At 40.0% G+C, this 19,114-nt stretch overlaps 1 protein-coding gene and 1 long non-coding RNA gene across 3 annotated transcripts in view; one reads left to right on the top strand and one right to left on the bottom strand.

Moving 5' to 3' along the window:
- The window catches only part of COX10 (cytochrome c oxidase assembly factor heme A:farnesyltransferase COX10), a 146,224-nt gene that overhangs the window by 16,881 nt on the left and 110,229 nt on the right, over positions 1 to 19,114 (top strand). The window lies entirely within an intron of this gene.
- LOC105747150 (uncharacterized) lies at positions 1,436 to 17,836 on the bottom strand. Of its 2 annotated transcripts, XR_009182316.1 has the most exons (6): positions 17,368 to 17,836; positions 11,816 to 11,899; positions 10,629 to 10,715; positions 1,832 to 1,890; positions 1,705 to 1,732; positions 1,436 to 1,612 (listed from the first exon to the last, which is right to left on the bottom strand). It is a non-coding gene; the product is annotated as an uncharacterized lncRNA (long non-coding RNA). The 2 variants fall into 2 exon arrangements; XR_001119272.3 differs by having other exon boundaries at positions 1,436 to 1,890.

The following is a 19,114-nucleotide window of genomic DNA, read 5'->3' as shown; positions in this document are numbered from 1 at the left end:
TCATGGGGTTTGTTTTCTCTAGGGTACAAATTTACTTTTTCTACTTATTCACCTGATATTTATTAAGTCCCTGATACCATCTAAGTGCCATAGCTGGAATGAGGTGAGTTTGGCTGATACAGTCCCTGTTGCTCTTCATCTTTACTCATTGCTGAATAAAAGCAAGATGATTCAGCCTGCATAGTTATACCCCTCAAAATGTAAGCTCCATGAGGTCAGGGCATGTTGTGTGTTTGTTCACTGTTCTGTATTCCATGCCTTGAACAGTGCCTGTCACACAGTAGGCACTCGTTACATGTTGGTTGAATGAATGAATGGTTGGCCTTTTCTGTCACCTAACGGTTTAACCTGGTGTTGGTGGGCTCTTCTTGCATTTTAAGCCATCCCTTTATATTACCTGTATAGCATTCCTGGGGCCTGAAGGAGATGAGGATGGAGCTACAGCAAGAGAGCTTTGTTTCTGAAAGATTTTCTCTCTGTGTTTTTTTGAAACCACAGTGCCAGTGCCTGCTTCCCGACGCTGGTTTTGAGTGTAGTCCTCTGCTCTTGACATATGGTGTGTCTGGGCAGCCTTTTCTCTGGTACACTGCCTGCTGAGTCAGAAGAATCCTCCACTGTGCCAGCGTATGGTGGGGGTGGGCGACTTTCTTCACTGAATTCAGTTACTCAGAGGTTTTCTGTCTTTCTCAGTGGGCATTTATGTCAAGGCAAGGGCCTGCTTTCTTTTTGGTGTGATCACTTTTGCCCTTTCTTTCTCTCTAGCTCTGACGCAGCTGTCTCTAAACACTCCTGTCTGGTTCACCCTGTCCTCTGCTCCTTGCTCCTTATCCCTGCACCTCAGGAAGGGAAGATGGGTGCTTTCGGGTTAGCCTTCATTTCCCACATTTATCCATTTTCTTATTAATGTCTGTTTAGGTAATCTAATTTTTTTGCTTTTCAAATAATGTAAGTAATGAATCATCTCTCAGTAACTGTCTTCTGTTTACTATCATCTGTACTACATTTAATAAAACATTTTTTGACACTTTTAGTATCCTCTTTTTACCTAATTTATTGCAGGTTTTTTTTTCCCGATTTTCATTTAGTCATGTCAGTTGGTTTCTGATATTAGGAGGGCAGTGTTCTGATTTAGACGAAATGCTTTAATCCATGTTCTAATTAGATGACAAATTTATTTAGCAGACTCTACTGTTTTCTGATGTTTCAGTTGTTAAGATGGGATTTAATGGTTTCAAATTCAATTTGATGTTTATTGAACTGATTTTAAGTGTCAGATGCTGTGGTAGATGCTAGGAAAATGTAAAGATAAATTTGTTTTTGAGGGTGATTATCACTCTCTAAATATATTGACAACTTTAAAGAAGAGAGAAAAAAAATTATGAGTTGAGAATGGACTCAGTACACATAGTTAAAACTTGAAAAAATGTAACTCTGAAAGGTTTATTTTTCTCATGTATCAAGGAGCCTGAAGTTAGAACTGTAGAGCGAGGGCTCAAGGATGTTGTCAGCAGATCTGACTCCTCCTTTTTTCTCTGTCATCATTAGCTTGTGGTTTTTGTTCTTAAGGTCACAAGAAGGCAGCCATACTCCTTTCAACATATTGTGTTCCAGGCTGAAAGAGGAAGGGGACAATGTGGAAAGACAGAAACTGCCTTAGAAGACTTTGCCTTTTTCTTTGGGAAGGAAAGGTCTGATAGGACTTACATCTCATTGGTCAGGACTGTGCGATCTCCTGCAATGGAGGTTGGAAAATATGGCATAATTCTTGCAATTATCATTTTAAAAGCCCAAACCTTTCCAAACCAGCCCATTCAATCCCGTCAGTAGCCACCTTCTCTATGTCTTCATAGTCCCCGCAGGGCTGTCTCATTATGCAGTACCACTCCTTCCCTAGAAGAAAACGTGAAACTGTCAATAATAATTAAATAGTTATGCAACAATGTTAGCCATGTCATTATTTTAGGCATTTGAGAGAACTGTCTAGCAAGAAGAATTTTTTAGAAACTTTTTTAGATTACCAATAACTAGAAAAAATCCCCATAATGATTTTGTAGTTCCTCTGCCTGTTCTGTACATTGTCTCTTTCACCGGCCATCCCTGTGTTCCAAGATTTTTAATCTGCTTCCTTATTTTGCACTTAGCATAATTGTGGAGGATTGAAGATGGCCTCACTGTGCTTCTCTCAAAATTCACTGAAATCGTGAAAAAATGTGCCTTTCGAAACTTAGAGTGATCCTCATAGACTTTTCTTTGTTTTCTTCTAAATGATCAAGTTTCTAGCTAAGGGATATATATTTTTTCAGGTAAGTAATGAATTTAAATGTTACCAATGAATCAGATGTTAAGATTATCAAAGGATTATTGATTGTCAGTTTCACTGAAAGGAACAATATCATTATGGGGATTTTTTCTAGTTATTGGTAATCTAAAAAAGTTTCTAAAAAATTCTTCTTGCTAAAGAGTTCTCTCAAATGCCTAGAATAATGACATGGCTAACATTGTTGCACAACTATTTAATTATTATTGAATAATATAAATTCCCAGTGAAAAGTAAATTAATAATATGTTAATATATGTATGCATTTAGGTTCAGATATAAAGAACAAGTGAGTCCATCTTACCTGACCTATTACCTGTGTTGTGTAAAATAATCAAATGTTCTAGATACTTGAAATGAAGGCATAATCCTAACTCTTTATTATTTTAAATGTTTACCTTGAAGAGTAATACATCTGCTCTCTGAAAATGATCATTATAATTTTGAAATGAAACTGAAATAAAGCTTTGTTGTTTTAATGAAAACTGCTCAACTCAGGATTCCTCCTGCCACACTCATTTTTTAGAAGAACTGTTTCCACTTCTTAAAGTCTGATAGACATATCAAGTTTTATGGAAAAGTTTTTTAGTTAATTAAAAAGGTGGTAAACTTTTGGGTATTAAATATATTGAAAAGGAATGTTTCTTTATTGAAAAGAAAAAAAAAATCGGACAACAAAGTAGAAAGCTTAGATAGGACAAGGAAAAAATGCCATTGAAAGAACAATCTTAGGATCTCACTGAGTATCATGTAATTAACTTAGATACAAACAGCTTTTATTTATGTGTTTAACTGGACCTATTAGGTCTTTCATTTCCCTTTTCCAAATGCTAGCTATAAATGCAAACCAAATGTGTTCTGGTGAATTGCCTTGGTGGCTGATCTTAAATGTTTTATTTTCGTAGTAGTGTTGCTCAGTAAATTTGAAGTTATGAGTTTTAATGTGGTCATAGGACTTTTGAACCAGCTTTGGTCATTAAATATATGGAAAAAATACATATAAAGAAAAAGAGGAAAGCAAGAAGCCCTGATAAGTTTTGCAGCTGTGTTATTTCAAAATCTCTATGAAAGTCTTATCTTTTAACCAGAAGTAGGTATGGTTTTTAATCAGTTACCCCTGATTTATATCCTTTAATGTGTTTGAGGAAAAAAACACCTTGTCTCTCGTCAATTGACTTTTCCTCTGAACTTAACAATAAACAGGAGAATTACCACCGTCTTTGATATATGTAAGAGGACTGTGATAGGAGTTCACAAAATGAGGCCAAGCTGTAAAGCCTAAAAAACTCTCTTGAATTAGAAAATTCAACCATTTGATTCTTAAGGTGTTAAGAGAAATGAAGAGAACTGTGGAAATCATAAATAAGGATCTTTATTAAAAAATGCATTCTCATTTGAAAATCAGAAAAGACTTAACTCCTACCTGTAAATTAAGTTTTAGAATTTTGAACTTTGAAATCTATTGATGAAAATAGAAATGAAATTATTACAGAAACTTATCCCATTGCTTAGACACACATGTAAACAAAAGTACATACAAATTTGTTAACTGGCTACTCTGTCAACTTTGTACATAAAAAGAGAATGTATCTCAGGTCTTTGGGATTTGTATTACAATATTGCCTAGTATCTGCTATTACCATAATGAGACATAATAGATCACAAGGATAATTTGAAATCTATAGAGAATCTCAAAATCTCATTTAGCCAGTGGTTTTAATATTTTTTACCAACTCTTTTTATCAGAATTGATAATTACCCAAATTGATTTATTGGAGTTTTGTTTTTTACTTAATTCTTTTGGGACCAGTGCTAAAATATAGAGTGAGGCATTAAGAAACAAAGATAAAAAGAATGCAGGACTTAAACGACCATTTTCCAAATATAACCTTATAGTTTTTTAAAAAAATTTATTTAAATATATCACTCATACATAAACATACATAAACAGTAAGTGAATAATAGTTACGAACTTACAAAACAAATATATATAACATCAAACAAACATATATGACATCTCACCCTACCACCAATATAACTTGCATTGTTTTTAAACTTTTTAAACTAATGATTAAAGAGCAGTGTCAAAAAATTACTCCTGGCCTCGAACTTGGCCCAGTGGTTAGGGCTTCCGTCTACCACATGGGAGGTTCGTGGTTCAAACCCCGGGCCTCCTTGACCCGTGTGGAGCTGGCCCATGCGCAGTGCTGATGCGCGCAAGGAGTGCCCTGCCACGCAGGGGTGTCCCCCGCATAGGGGAACCCCACGCGCAAGGAGTGCACCCTGTAAGGAGAGCCACCCAGCGCGAAAGAAAGTGCAGCCTGCCCGGGAATGGTGCCACACACATGGAGAGCTGACACAACAAGATGACGCAACAAAAAGAAACAGATTCCCATGCCACTGACAACAACAGAAGCGGACAAAGAAAACGCAGGAAATAGACACAGAGAACAGACAACTGGGGTGGGGTGGGGGGAAGGGGAGAGAAATAAATCTTAAAAAAAAAAAAATTACTACTGAACAAAGTAGTTTTCCCCTAACCAACCCGATTGTCATTATCTTTATATCATTTATATATGAACATACATAAACAAGTGTATAGTAAAAGTTGTGAACTTACAAAGCAAACATGCTAACATCATACAGGGGTCCCATACATCAACCCTCCACCAACACCTTGCATTGTCATGAGACGTTTGTTACAAATTATGAAAGAACACTGTCAAAAACTTACTACTTATCATAGTCCTTATCTTACATTTGGTATGTTTTTCCCCCAACCCACCCTATTATTATTTTTTTAAATATATATTTTTTATGACAGAAGTTGTAAACTTATAAACAATCATGCACATGTGCAGAATTCCCAAACAACACCCCTCCATCAACACACCACAATGTGGTGTGTTATTTGCTACAGATAATATCATCTGATTGCTACCATGTCCATAGTGTACCTTTGGCTCACATTTTCCATACTGCCTCATTATCAACACAGTACATCTTTTGCATAGATGCAAGAATATTATATTATTACTAACCACAGTCCATAGGTCACTCCAGCTGTATTTTTCCCATGCTTCTCCACATTCCCATCACCCTGCAGCAGTGATATACATTTGTTCTAGCTAACAAAGGACACTCTTGCATCTGTACCATCAACCACAGTTCTCATCCACCTCTTGGTTTACTGTGCCATTCAGTTCCTAGATTATTCTCAAGCATTCTGTCAATTGGCATTTACATAACTAGACTACCATTTTCAGTCACATCCCCATTTATAAACTAGCTGTTACTCACTGTGTGTTACCATCCACTCTATACATTTCCACACTTTTACATTAAAGCTAATTAAAACTTCTACATACATTAAACATCAGTAGTCCACTCAGTCCTTCTCTTATCTCCTTTAAGAATCTACCACCTACCACCAGGTCTCAAAGGTATTTTCCAAAAATTTCTTCTAGAAGTTTTATGGTTCTTGCTTTTATTTTTAGTTTTTTGATCCATTTTGAGTTAATTTTTGGAAAAGGTGTGAGATCAGGATCCTCTTTCCTTCTTTCAGCTATGGATGTCCCAATTTTTTCAGCATCATTTGTTGAATGGATTGTTCTGTCCAGGCTGTGTGAGTTTGACAGGCTAGTCAAAAACCACTTGACCATACCTGTGAGGGTCTGTTTCTGAACCATCAATTTGGTTCCATCGGTCTATTGTGTCTGTCTTTAGGCCAGTACCATGTAGTTTTTACCACTGTAGGTAGGTATTATGATTTAAAGTCTGGAGATGAGGGTTCGCTTTTCCTTTCTATGATGTTTCTGGCTATTCAGGACTTCTTACCCTTCCAAATAAATTTAATGATCATGTTTTCAAGTTTTTCTTTAATGCTGTTGTTATTTTTATCGGGATTACATTATATCTGTATAATATATCTGAGCAAAATTGACATCTTAATTATATTTAGTCTTCCAATCATTTAGGGAGTTAGAGTTTTTTTATTTAACATTGAGTTGCAGTTTTCTGAGTATAAGTGCTTTACATCATTGGTTAAGTTTATTCCTGACTATTTGAGTTTTAGCTGTCATATTTTATTTTCACCACTCTTTTGACACTTTTAGTTACTTTCATTGATATAATCTTCATTTCTAGACTCTCTTCCAGGCCTCTCTTTCTTGTCTTTTCTTTTCAGGCTCTAGCACAGCCTTTAGTATTTTCTGAAATTCTGGTCTCTTGCTTAGAAATTCTCTCAGTTTCTGTTTATCCATGAATATTCTAATTTCACCCTCATTTTTGAAAGACAGTGTTGCTGGATATAAGATTCTTGACTGGAAGTTTTTCTCTTGTAGTATCTTAAATATATCAGACCACTCTCTTCTTGCCTCCATGGTTTCTGGTGAGAAATCAGCACTTAATCTTATTGGATATCCCTTATATGTTATGCATTGCTTTTTTCTTGCTGCTCTCGGAATTCTCTCTTTGTCTTTGACCTTTGACATTCTGATGAGTATGTGTCTTGGAGTTGGTCTATTTGGATTTTTTCAGATTGGAGTACGTTGTGTTTCTTGGACATGGATATCTATGTCCTTCAAAAGGATTGAGAAATTTTCTACCATTATTTCTTTAAATATTCCTTCTGCCCCTTTTCCCTTTTCTTCTCTCTCTGGGACACCTATGACACATATGCTTCTGCTGCCATTTAGTTCCCTGAGACTTTGTTCAATTTTTCCCATTCTTTTCTTTATCTGTTCTTTTGTATGTTCACTTTCAGAGGCCGTTTCTTCAAGCTCACCAATCCTTTCTTCTGCCTCCTCAAATCTGCTATTATATGATTCCAATGTTTTTTTAATTTCATTGATTGCACCTTTCATTTCCATAAGATCTGCTATTTTTCTATGTATGCTTTTAAATTCTTCTTTGTGCTCATCCAGTGTCGTCTTAGTATCCTTAATCTCTTTAGCCATCTCATTGAATTTATTAAGGAGATTTGTTTGAACATCTATAATTAATTGTCTTGGGAAGTGGATTTGGCCCAACGGATAGGGCGTCTGCCTACCACATGGGAAGTCCAAGGTTCAAACCCAGGGCCTCCTGACCCATGTGATGAGCTGGCCCATGCACAGTGCTGATGCATGCAAGGGGTGCCCAGCCACGCAGGGGTGTTCTCCACATAGGTGAGCCCCATGTGCAAGGAGTGTGCCCCATGAGGAGAACCATGCAGTGCGAAAAAAGTACAGCCTGCCCAGGAATGGCACCACACTCACACAGAGAGCTGGTGCAGCAAGATGACGCAACAAAGAGACAGATTCTGGGTGCTGCTGACAAGAATACAAGTGGACACAGAGGAACACACGGGGAATGGACACAGAGAGCAGACAACTGGGGAGGGCAGGGAAGGGGAGAGAAATAAAAAATAAATCTTAAAAAATATATATATATATGTATATATAATTAGTTGACTCAACTCTTTTATATCATCTGGAGGCTTACCTTGTTCCTTTAACTGGGCCATAGCTTCCTGTTTCTAGGTGTGGATTGTAATTTTTTGTTGGTGTCTTCTCATCTGACTTACTAGAGTATTTTTTCTGGGTGCAGTTTTTCTTTCTAGTTTAGGGCTTCCTATCGTTTCTCCCTTGCTGGTTGCGCAGTAGGAGCCAGGCATGTAGTTGGTGCTGTAAGCTGTGGAGGCTCAAGCTGCCTTCATTTCACCAGGGACCAATGAAACTTCTTCCAACTTTCTTCTTTGCCAGGGGTAGGAACAGAGTCACAGCTGTGTGGAATAATCACGTGCAGGCCTAGACTGTAGTTGCCCAGAGAGACTGATGAAGCTTCACATCCCTTTCTTACCTGCCTGGGGCAGGGATGGAGCTGCAGGTGTGGGCAGCAATCTATGCAGTGCGGGTCCTAAGATGACTGCAGTTGCCCTGGTAGACTTCTAATTTTCAGTCTATGGCAGCCAAAGTTACCTGCAGTTACCTGTATAGGCTGGTGCAGGGCTCCTCAGCCTCCTCCCCACCAGAGGTGGGACTGAAGCCTAGGTGGGCTGCGGGCTGATCTGTGTGAAAGAAACTGGTTCCTGCCCACACTGAGAGTTTCAGTCAGCCCGGCTTCCCCTCAGGTTGGGGGCAGAGTCAAAATGATGGCTACTGGCTTCTTTCTGACGGGCTGGTTCACACACCCCTGTTCCCGGGGTTATCTCTTAGCCAGACAAGTCTAGTCAGGAGCCAAAATCAGGTGCCCACTGTCTCCTCCTCCCCTGGTTCTGGGAAATGGACCTTCCAATTCCCATCACAGAACAGCTCCTGAGGCGGCTCATGCCACCAGAGTAGGATAGTGACCGGTCTCTGTGGCTTGGCCCGTAATATCCTGGAGAGGCTGACATAGGTCCCCGTAGCTTCCTCCCTGCTGGAGGTGGCCCTGGGGCCTAGGCTAGAACTGCAATATGATCTGGATGGGAAGAAGCCGGTCTCCACCAGCACTGGGATTTTCAGTCCACCCCGCTTTCCCTCGTGCTAGGCGCAGAGTTAAGATGGCAACTCCCAGCCTCTTTCTGACTTGGATAATCTCAGGCTTTAGCTGTTTTTAGGATTATACTGTAGCCCACTGAATTTTCTCATCATAGCTGAAATTGGTGCCCAGCTGTCTCTTCCTCCCCCATTTTGGGGAAGTAGAGCTTTCAATTCCATCCACGGAACAGCTCCCGAGGCAGCTCATGCTTCCAGTGGAGGGTGGGCACTGGCCTCTGGGGCCTCTACTTACGAGTCTTCTCTGCAGACAGGCAGTCTCCTCCTTCCACTCCCCCGTGGACATGGCAGAATGTTCTTCTGGCCTCCTGGAGCCTCCAAACAGGTGCTTCAGCTAGCTCAGAGAGCTCTGGGTGTTTGCTAACTGCTCTGTAACAGGAGCTCACTCTAGGAGATCCTTACTCCACCGCCATCTTGCTGGTTGCCTATAGTTATTTTGAACTGATGATCATAGAAAGGAAATAATGTGCATCTATTTTTACTTAACCTCAGATTAAGGTTAAGTGAATGGTTCTCAAAGTATGTCATTTTTAAACAAATCTTGATGCGACCACCTCTCTAAGAAAATCTCTAGCATTTTGGAAAAGGCAGGTTCGTTCAAATAGTTTGTTGCTGCCCTTGAAAGCCTCCTGTGAGGTCAGAACTAGGGAGCCTGGCTAGCTCTTGCCTTCTGAATCTTGCAAAGCCTCAGTTTATGGGTGACAGCTAAAGCCCCCTCTGTTGCAGAAGTCTCAGGATGGACCTCCTTCCCACCCCCAATATTGGGTTCTTTCCTCAGGAACTCATTACAGTTCCGTTTACCACCTGTGGTGTGAGAAACGGTCCCAGGTACTGTATGACACGGATATAGTATTATTAAAGCTTGACTGGCCTGCCTTGTGATTTTGTAAACAACTAAGTGATTGTGTATGTCCATGTGTGCTTGTGTGTATCATCCCTTCATTTAGTTTAATTTTCTTCTGAAAATGAATCTTTGGAGTACTTGTTAAAGACTGCTCTGAAAAGTAGAGAGCTATACGTGGACCATAGGGCTCTCTTTTTTTTTTTTTTAATATTTATTTATTATTATTATTTTTTAATTACATTAAAAAAATATATGAGGTCCCATTCAACCCCACTGCCCCCGCCCCCCACTCCCCCCACAGCAACACTCTCTCCCATCATCGTGATACATCCATTGCACCTGGTAAGTTCATCTCTGAGCATCACTGCACCCCATAGTCAATGGTCCACATCATAGCCCAGACTCTCTCACGTTCCATCCAGTGGGCCCTGGGGGGATCTACAGTGTCCCATAATTGTCCGTGAAGCACTATCCAGGACAATTCCACGTCATAGGGCTCTCTTGATCCCAGACTGAGCTCTCTGTCATTACCACAATTTGCAAATTGTTCTCCATCCATAAAATCAGAGGTTAATACTACCATTGCTTGCGTTGGTAGGGCTTATTTTAGAGCAGATTCTCTAAAGTTTGTTTGTCATATACTTCATCAGAAAAAAAAATTTAAGTGCACATATTTATAATATTTATGCTATTATGTATGAATATATATTATAATTATTTTGTATATAAAATTCATATACTTTTATACTAATGTGTAAAATACACACCAAAATGTGCATTTATTTAAAAGAGGGAATTTAAAATATCAAATAGAGGTGGAAGTTCTCATACTTTTCTTCCAGTACCCCTGAGATATCTACACTGTTCTTTGAAGTACAGTGTTTTTGCTATAAATTTATATATTTATAAATAAATATAAAAAGCCCTTTGGAATTGTAAAGTGCCTTACCAATATTAGTTTTGTTTTTGTCATTATCGTTTTTAGTCTACAATATTGAAAGGACTGCTGTAGAACTGCTGCTATGTGATCACTCCCCTAGAAAAGACAGAGAGAGAACTTTGGTAAAATAGAGGCATATGAACCTTGGTATGAAGCATTTTTTTAATTGTTATTATTAGAGAAGTTGTGAGCTTACAAAACAATCAAGCACAATGTACAGAATTCCCCTACATCACCCCTCCACTAATACCTTGCATTGTTGTGAAACATTTGTTACAGACTACGAAAAAATATGATCAGACTATTACCACTAACTATGGTTCATAGGGTACACTTGGTATATTTTTTCCATATACCCCCTATTATTAACACTATGTATTAGCATTATACATTTGTTATATAGTTCATGAGAGAACACTTTCATATTTGTTTTGCTAATCACAGTCCCTTTTCCACCACAGGATTCGCTGTGTTATTCAGTCCCATGCCTTGTACATTCTATCCAAAGTGCACACTCAGTGGCTCTCACTTTCATCACAGAATTGTGCAGTCATTGGCCTAGTACACCTTTGAACGTTTTCCTTAATCTGAAATTTTAAAAAATCCCATAACCCCCTATTACTGACCCTTAGCGTTGATGTAGTACCTTCTTTGACACTGATACAAGAATGTTACAATATTGCTGTTAACTATAGTCCATAAGTTACATTAATTGTATTTTTCCCATGCATCACTATATTCTTACCACTTTGTAATGGTGATGTGCATTTGTTCTAGTTCATAGAAGAACGTTTTTGTATTTATACTCTTTTGTTGTTTCTCTAATTTCCTTTAGTTACTGCTTTGAGATATAAAGTCAAAGCATAGTGGCCAGAGAGATATTTCATCTAGAGTTCTAGGATTCATATTTCGATAATTACCGCTAATGCCACTTACTTAGGGCTTATTTTCTAGGCCCTGTGTGAGTGCTTTTGATACAGTGACAAACCAGTATGTTTCTAGGAGGCATTGCTCAGAGTAGTCAGAAATCTGGAAGGCAAGAATGGTTACTAGGGATATTTAACTTGGAGAAGCAGAGACTGTGGTGATAGTTGTATTTGCATGGTATAAGGGCTCGTGTGAAGAAACTGTTGCTCCAGAAGACAGAGATTATCACATTGCTAGATAAGTACACAAGGAAATGGATTTTGACTTACCTTAATAGCGAGAGCTATTCTCTAGCAGAAGGGGTTGCCCAAGGAAAATAACTTCCTTTCGCCAGATTCAGAGAAAGCATTCATCTGAAAAGTTGAAGGGATTCTTACATCAGGAGGAAGTTTAGACTAGTTGACCCAAAGTTTCTTTGACCTTTTAACTTTATTATTTTTTGAGTTACTGAATTATGTTTAGCTCCTATACTTTGGCCTCTTATAGTTATTTAATAGCAAAGCTCCATGTTACTGACTTCAAAAAATCTATCTAAATCTCTTTTTATACTGTTGATCCTCTGTTTACACTTCCCATTTACCACATGACAATGACCTTTAAGTGGTTCCTTGGGTAGATTTTCTGCCACTCCAGTCAGTTCTCTGTGTTGCCCATGGACTGATCTTTCTTAAATGCCACCCTCATTGCAGTGTGTATTAGTTTTCTCTTGCTTCCTAACAAATTACCATAAAGTGAGTGGCTTAAAACATATCTCTGCTTATGAAGATCAGAAGTCTGGGTACAATGGCTGGATTCTCTGTTCAGTGTCTCACCGGGTTGTAGTCAGTGTTTCGGCCAGGACTGTGGTTCTCGTCTGGGGCTCGTAGTCTTCAGGCTTACTGGTTGTTGGCAGGATTCATTTCCTTGTGGCTCTAGGACTGAGGCCCCTGGACTCCCTCTAGCTCTCAGTGGGGGGATTCTTAGCACCTGGGGCTGCCCATAGTGCTTTGCTACATGGCTCTCCTAAGCCTTTCCCAGCAAGGATATGTGCCTCCTTTCAGGCCAGTCTGGGCCTATGTCTCTGACTACCTTGGCTCGCTTTTAAAGGGCCCATGTGAGTAGGTCAGGTCCACCTGGAATATCTCCTTATTGTAAGGGCAGCTGATTTGGGACGTCAGTTATGTCTGCAAAATCCCTTTACACTATATTGATCTGCATTTGATTTAATAACTGGAAGAAAGTATGTGCATACCAGGTGCCAGGAATCTTGGGGGCCATCTTAGAATTCTGCATCCCATATAGTACATCACTCAATAATTTCCTTTATGTTTCTGATTCCATACAGAGTGACGTCCAGATTTTATAGCCCAGATATCAAGGCCCTTTGAAATGTGGTTCTAAATTTTATATCCAATATATTCTCTAATAATCTGCACTTTCTTCCTCAGTACCAGTCAGTGCATTTGTAGATGTTTGAAGTTTGATAGTTAACTTATTACCTGAAAAAGTGGCATCAGTTGAACTGGCAGATACCTACAAATGGGGACAGAACCTCTTCAGAGGGATTGATTTGGACTTGGGTTATGAGTGCAGAACATAGAATGGTGACTCACCTAAAACCTGATTAAGAGACAAGCCCTGGCAAGGGAGGTCAGAGCCCCAGCCTGGTGGGGAAGATGTGGGAGCTAGGTGGGGGTATGGGCAGCCCACATGGAGAGTTAGAGCCTGAGGAGGGTGAGGAGGGCTTCCCCTGGAGTGGGTGTCAGCAGGGTGAGAGAGTGTCCACATAGTAGGGGTGGGGGCAGCCTGGCATGGGGAGTCAGGGCCCAAGAGGGATGACGCAGGTGCCTGTGCTTGGAGATGGCCAGAATGGAGAGTCAGAGTGTGAGCAAGGTAAAGAGGGGCCCAGAGTCTGAGTGGGGTGAAGAGGGCAAAGTTTGGTGAGTTGGAGGGGATTGCAGAAGAAATGGAAGCTTGGTTACATTCACGGAACAGAGCAAATGAATAATGCATTAAGAAAACGGGAGCTAGATTTCTCTTCATTGAAGAAGGAAGCAACAGATATGGGAAGAGAGAAACCTGTGATATAAATTTGGAATTTGTAGGTATTGGTTTCCAGTGTATAGAGAAAAATATTGAAATAAATGCAGATAAGAAGCATGCATCCACAGAGAGGATCTGGGATCAGCAACCACCCAGTGCAGTGAGCTCACCCAGTGCCCAGACCTGGTTTCTAAATACAGTAAAAGAAACCAAGGCTCCTTGGGGAAGTGGCTGATTCCAGGACTGGGGCAAATAAGCCGGGAACAGCTCATTGCGCTAAAAAGCAATCAAGAGCTCAAAAAATAATGGAATCTTGTCAAAATGGTTTCAAAATAGCTACCTATAAAATATTGGTTAATAACAAGAATAACTTCACAGCGGGGAAGGCTGGCAGACACCGCCTTAACCAAGTGACCAAAAGAACAGCATCAGGAATGGGTCAAACTGGAGCCGTGTGCCACCCGATAGGATTCAGTGAGAAGAATATGCATCACTTCTGTGACAGTCCTGCCAAAGATGTGTATTGTATGACCTTGTGTGACAATCTTCAAAAGGTCAAGGCAAGACTGAGGTACTGATCCCCACTGAAGGAGACTAAAGAGACATGACAACTAAATGCTACCTTGATTCCAAACTAAATTCTTTTGCTTTTACGGACATTATTGGGACATGTAGCTGAACTTGAATGAAGTCTATCAATTAAATAGTAGTAATGTATCCCTCTTTATTTCTGGATTTCATGGTTGCATGTTGCATTATGATTATGTAGAAGGATGTCTTTGGAGGAAATTCACACCAACATTTTTGGGGGTGAGGGGTTGGCAACATTTTTTCAAATGGTTCTGGAAAAAAACAAAGTTCTTTTTCTTATGCGTGGTTGTTTGAAAAATAAACTTTTTTTAGTTTTTTTTTGGTGTTTTTTTGTTTGTTTTGTTTCTTAAGTTATAGAGAACCTAAGTAAGAACTAGTCCCCGGAGAAAGTAGGCAGAGAAGAGAGCCTGTTTGGTGAAACCTGCCAATGACAGGACCTAGGAGTCTTAGGTCAGGCCTTACGATTCAAAAGAGATGGATGGAGCTGCTTTTGCTAAGGTTGGGCCAAGAAGACAGGATGTCTTTAGTGAAGGCTGCTACTGAATCTCTTTTAAAGGGAAGCTTGGGGTTCTCTGGCCGGTCACTCTCCAGGAATGGGGGAGGGTCCATTCCATTGGGGTGGAAATCGCTCTTCCTGGAGTCCCAGGAGCCTTGGTGGGACTGCGGTGCAGTGCCTCTGGGCCTCTATTACATGAGTCATGCTTCGTCGGCAGCATTGATTTTATGTTTATTTGTGAAGGGACAGAATATGAGATTACCAAATAAAATATAATTTCAAGTGTTATTAATGAAAGAATATATTACATTCACTTTTAATGAGATTCTGGTGTTGCGAAAGGATTCCGTGTAATGAATTCTAGGAAATCAATGAAAAGTTTAATTACAGTTGTGGCAGTGTTGTATGAGAATATTGGTTTGGTCAATTTTACTTGTACAATTTATCAGTTCTCTTTGCCCTTCTCTTTCTTTAAATTAATTGCTTTGATGAAGTAAGTATAAATACATTCTTTGTTAGCTTTTGATCTTCACGAAAAATTTGTTACAGAAATTCAAATTTCCTCTTTTATAATAATAATGAGAGTCCCTATCATATTTATGCCTTAGCATTTATAATTAGTGCATTTTTAAATTAGGCAGTATATCCATTTTGTGGATTCATTGTTATGTTTTACTAAAGTATTGCTCTTTTGATTTTGTCTGTTTTTAGCAAGCCCCAATCTGTCTCTTCTCAACTTCTCAGTAGGTGCATTAGTCAAAAATGTGCTGTACTCATCATCAAGTTAAGCTCCAGGGTAAATAAAAGATATGTCATCCTCTAAAGTAACCAAAACTTTAGTTATTGAAATACGTAACAGTTTTGGGGAGCGGATGTGGCTCAAGCAGTTGAGTGCCCATCTCCCACATGGGAGGTCCTGTATTCGGTTTCCAGTGCCTCCTGAAAATAACAAAAAACAAGCAAAACAAACGATAAAACCAACTGAGGGAAGCTGATTGGCTCAGTGACTGAGTGCGGGCTTCCCATTTAGGAGGTCCTGGGGTCTCCAGCCCCCAGTACCTCAAAAATAAAAAATACTTAACAGTTTTTTTGTGTAAACCTTTTTCAATATTAAGCGAAGTAAATACTCTTTTTCACTCATTTTTATTTTGACAGTTCAGTGATTATGGTACTGTCCTCTATGGTGGCAATAGATTTTTTCAATTTCTTTATAAAACACCATATGAAATGCTGATCTGGATATTTACAGGTATCTAAAGTATAGTTCTTTATTTTGATGAGTCTAGATTTTACTAATTATACATTGAGAAAGTTATAGTAGGTTTTATACGCTCTTCTAACTACTGCAGCTGTTTATAAGTAGTCTTTGGTTTAGTTTTCAGGCCCTTAAAATATAAACAATAATTATTTTGATTGATTGCCACTCTGGATGGCAACAATTTGCGTAATTTCGTTTTGAGAAGGAAAAAACCTATGGTCTCTTTTCCCTTCCAGTTCTTCCATTGATACCATCAGCCTTTCTTCTTGGGGGGTAGAATTCTTTTGGTACTCTTGAGACATAGCCTGGGTGCTAAGGACTTTGCTCCCTGTCCTGGCTTGTCACAGACGCACTGTCTCTGCAGAATGGCCTGTCCCATCTGGGGAGCTGTGGAGTTGTGTGAAACAAGGTGTCTCTCGCTCTCTAAGGCTCACGGGCCTGCCTGTGACGTCTTGTGCCTTTGGGCATGATATCTGTAAGGAATGAAAGAGCCTCGAAAAAGGCTGCTATTTGAATACCACAAAAAGAGCTTTGTGGTTTGCTCTGAGAGCAGTGCTTTTCTTGATGGTCCCTAAATGCGTACAGGTATGTATGGCCAAGAAGACCATGGTGCAAGAGGCTGTCCTTTCCCTGTTACAGCTAAGGAAAATGTCCTTTGATACGTACCTGCAACTGCTGCTCTCAAAGCCTGGAATCCCCATGTCTACTTGTGGCGCCTAAGTCATTGCAGAATAGAAAGCTAAATGTTTCTTTCAGAACATTTCCTTTGAAGTAAGTGTTCTAGCTTTGATTGCCGCCTCTGCCCCATGTGGTCAGTTGCTGCTGCTGTGTGACTTGTGTGAAGTTGTGTTTGGATTTCTAATATGGTATCTGCACCAGGGCGAGCTGTGCCCCTGAAGCAGAGGGAAATGGGAGGAGGGGACGGTGCCTGCTCTCCAGCTAGAAGCACTCCCTGCCTGAGCCAGCCTGCTTTCCTCCTGGACGTGTGTGTTTCCGTGACTTCTGATCAGCCTCCTCTTTGCCTTCAACTCCTAATCTTATGCTAATCTTCTTGTAACTTTCATACAAACCTGCATCCTCATTCTTGAACCTTGCTCTTCTCCTCTCTACTTAAACGTGTACATCTATCTTCTTTTCTGGAGGTAAATCTTCTCCCAGGAGATTCAGATGTATACCAAATTTGGGGAGCCACTGAGTTAAAGGAAGGACCTCTTGCCCCAAATTCTTACTTTGTAGAGACTTATGTTCTAACATGGCAGTCTCAGTACATGTACTTGGGTCGGTCACCTTGCAAATTGCCATTGAACCCAGCCAAAGAAATCTAGAAATATCAAAAAGCTTGTGTCCATCCAGAAATAAGGGAAAGAGCTTGTTCATATGATAGAACGATAAAAAATTTCTATAAGTTGCAGATAAGACTAGATAGAACGTCATACCAGTTTCTTAGCACTTACCTCTAGGTGTCAACAGTGGTGCCCTCCTGGACTGTATCCTGTGGCCCCTCACGTTTATTTGACCTCTGTTAAACCTCATGCTCCTGATTATTGTCTCCAAATATTCTTTCTGTATATATTTCACTATTATTTTTCCCCATCTGCAAAGTTCTTTGATTTACTTCTTGTCTACCACCTGTACTGTCCAATGAGGAACTCTTCCATTCCCTCAAGTACAACCAAGGTCTCCAGGCAGGTAGATGACTCCCAGAGTTTTGTGTCTAGCCCCAGCCTCTCTCCTGAGCTCTAATTTCACATTTCACCTACTTACTATGTGTTTCTACCTGGATGCCTCATGGTTCCTCAAAAGCAGCACATTTTCCTAAAACCAGGTAGCTCAATCACCTCTTTCCCTTCCCCTGAGATCCTTATTTCTGTCAATGTTGTCATTCTTCTCCATGGCACCCAGGTACAACACTTTACCTTTCCTTCTTTGATTTTCTGTTGTTTGTTTTATTTTCCTACCTCTTACAGTTACCAAGGACTAACAATTCTCCAGCCAAAATATCTCTATATCTCCTTGGTTGCCACATTTACTACCCTTATTCACAGCACAAGACTGGGTAGCCTCTTAAATTGTGTCTCTGCAAAACTCTCCCTCTCTGTGAACCATAGTGCACGTTACTGCCAGGCTAAGCTTCCAGTAATATATCACTTCCTTGAATTAATTAGACCTTTAGTACTCTACTGCCTGCCAAACAAAATACAAACTCCTGAGCTTGCTATTCTTCAATCTGGCCACCACCACCCTTACTCTGCTTCCAGTAAGTACCACTCTAGCCTAGCATTGTGATAGCCCAGAAAATAAAACAGAGAGATAAACAGACAGGGGCTGCTGCCTTCATGGTGCTTAATTTCAGGCAGGAGCCAGAGTGTGATACTTTCTGTAATGGAGATAAAACAGGATGATGTGAGCAAAATAGGAACTGGGGAGGACCTTCTTTAGATAAAATAATCAGGGAAGTTCTTAAGAGGTACTATTTAAGGTCAGATCTGAAGGATACAAAGAAACCAGCCATTCAGAAGGAACAGAAGTGCCAAGACCCTGAGGCAGGAAAGCTGGGCATGCTGGAAAAGCAGTATACCCTCATAATAGAGAACAGTGAGTGAGCCATAGAGAGATACAAATGGTACTTATGGGTAGTGGGGGCGGGGAGTTTTACATTTATTGCAGGTTTAAGCAGTGGAGTGATTTGATCTGCTCACATTTTAAAAACATCACTCTGGAGAGGGACAAGGTAGAAGCAAGGAGACCAGTTAGGACTGAGGCTCTTGTTGTCCAGGCAATGTAATGGCTTGGGTTTCTCACATGTAGCACTGTTGACATTTTGGATGGAAAGTCCTTTGTTGTTGGGAACTGTCCTTTGCTCCATAGGATGTTTAGCAGAAATATCCCAGCCTCTACCCACTAGGTGACAGTAGCACTTGCCGCATCTCCAGTTGTGATAACCAAAAATATCTCCAGACGTTACCAAATGTCCCCAGCAGGGCCAAATCATCACTGGTTGAGAACCATTGGACTAGATGGAGACAGTTGAGATGGATTTGAAATACATTATGGAGGTAGAACAGACATTACTTGGCAATGGATTGGATATAGAGGAGAGTGAGAAAGAAGAGAATCAAAAATGTTTCACACGTGTTTGGTTTGAGAATCTGGGTAGATGTTATCACATGTACTTTACTCTTGACATAGTCCTTGTCCCTG

The sequence above is a fragment of the Dasypus novemcinctus genome, chromosome 21 (assembly GCF_030445035.2).
Source record: "Dasypus novemcinctus isolate mDasNov1 chromosome 21, mDasNov1.1.hap2, whole genome shotgun sequence".
In the NCBI taxonomy this organism is placed as follows: domain Eukaryota; kingdom Metazoa; phylum Chordata; class Mammalia; order Cingulata; family Dasypodidae; genus Dasypus; species Dasypus novemcinctus.
Note: the sequence above shows the minus strand (reverse complement) of the source record. Positions and strands in the feature narration are given on the sequence as shown.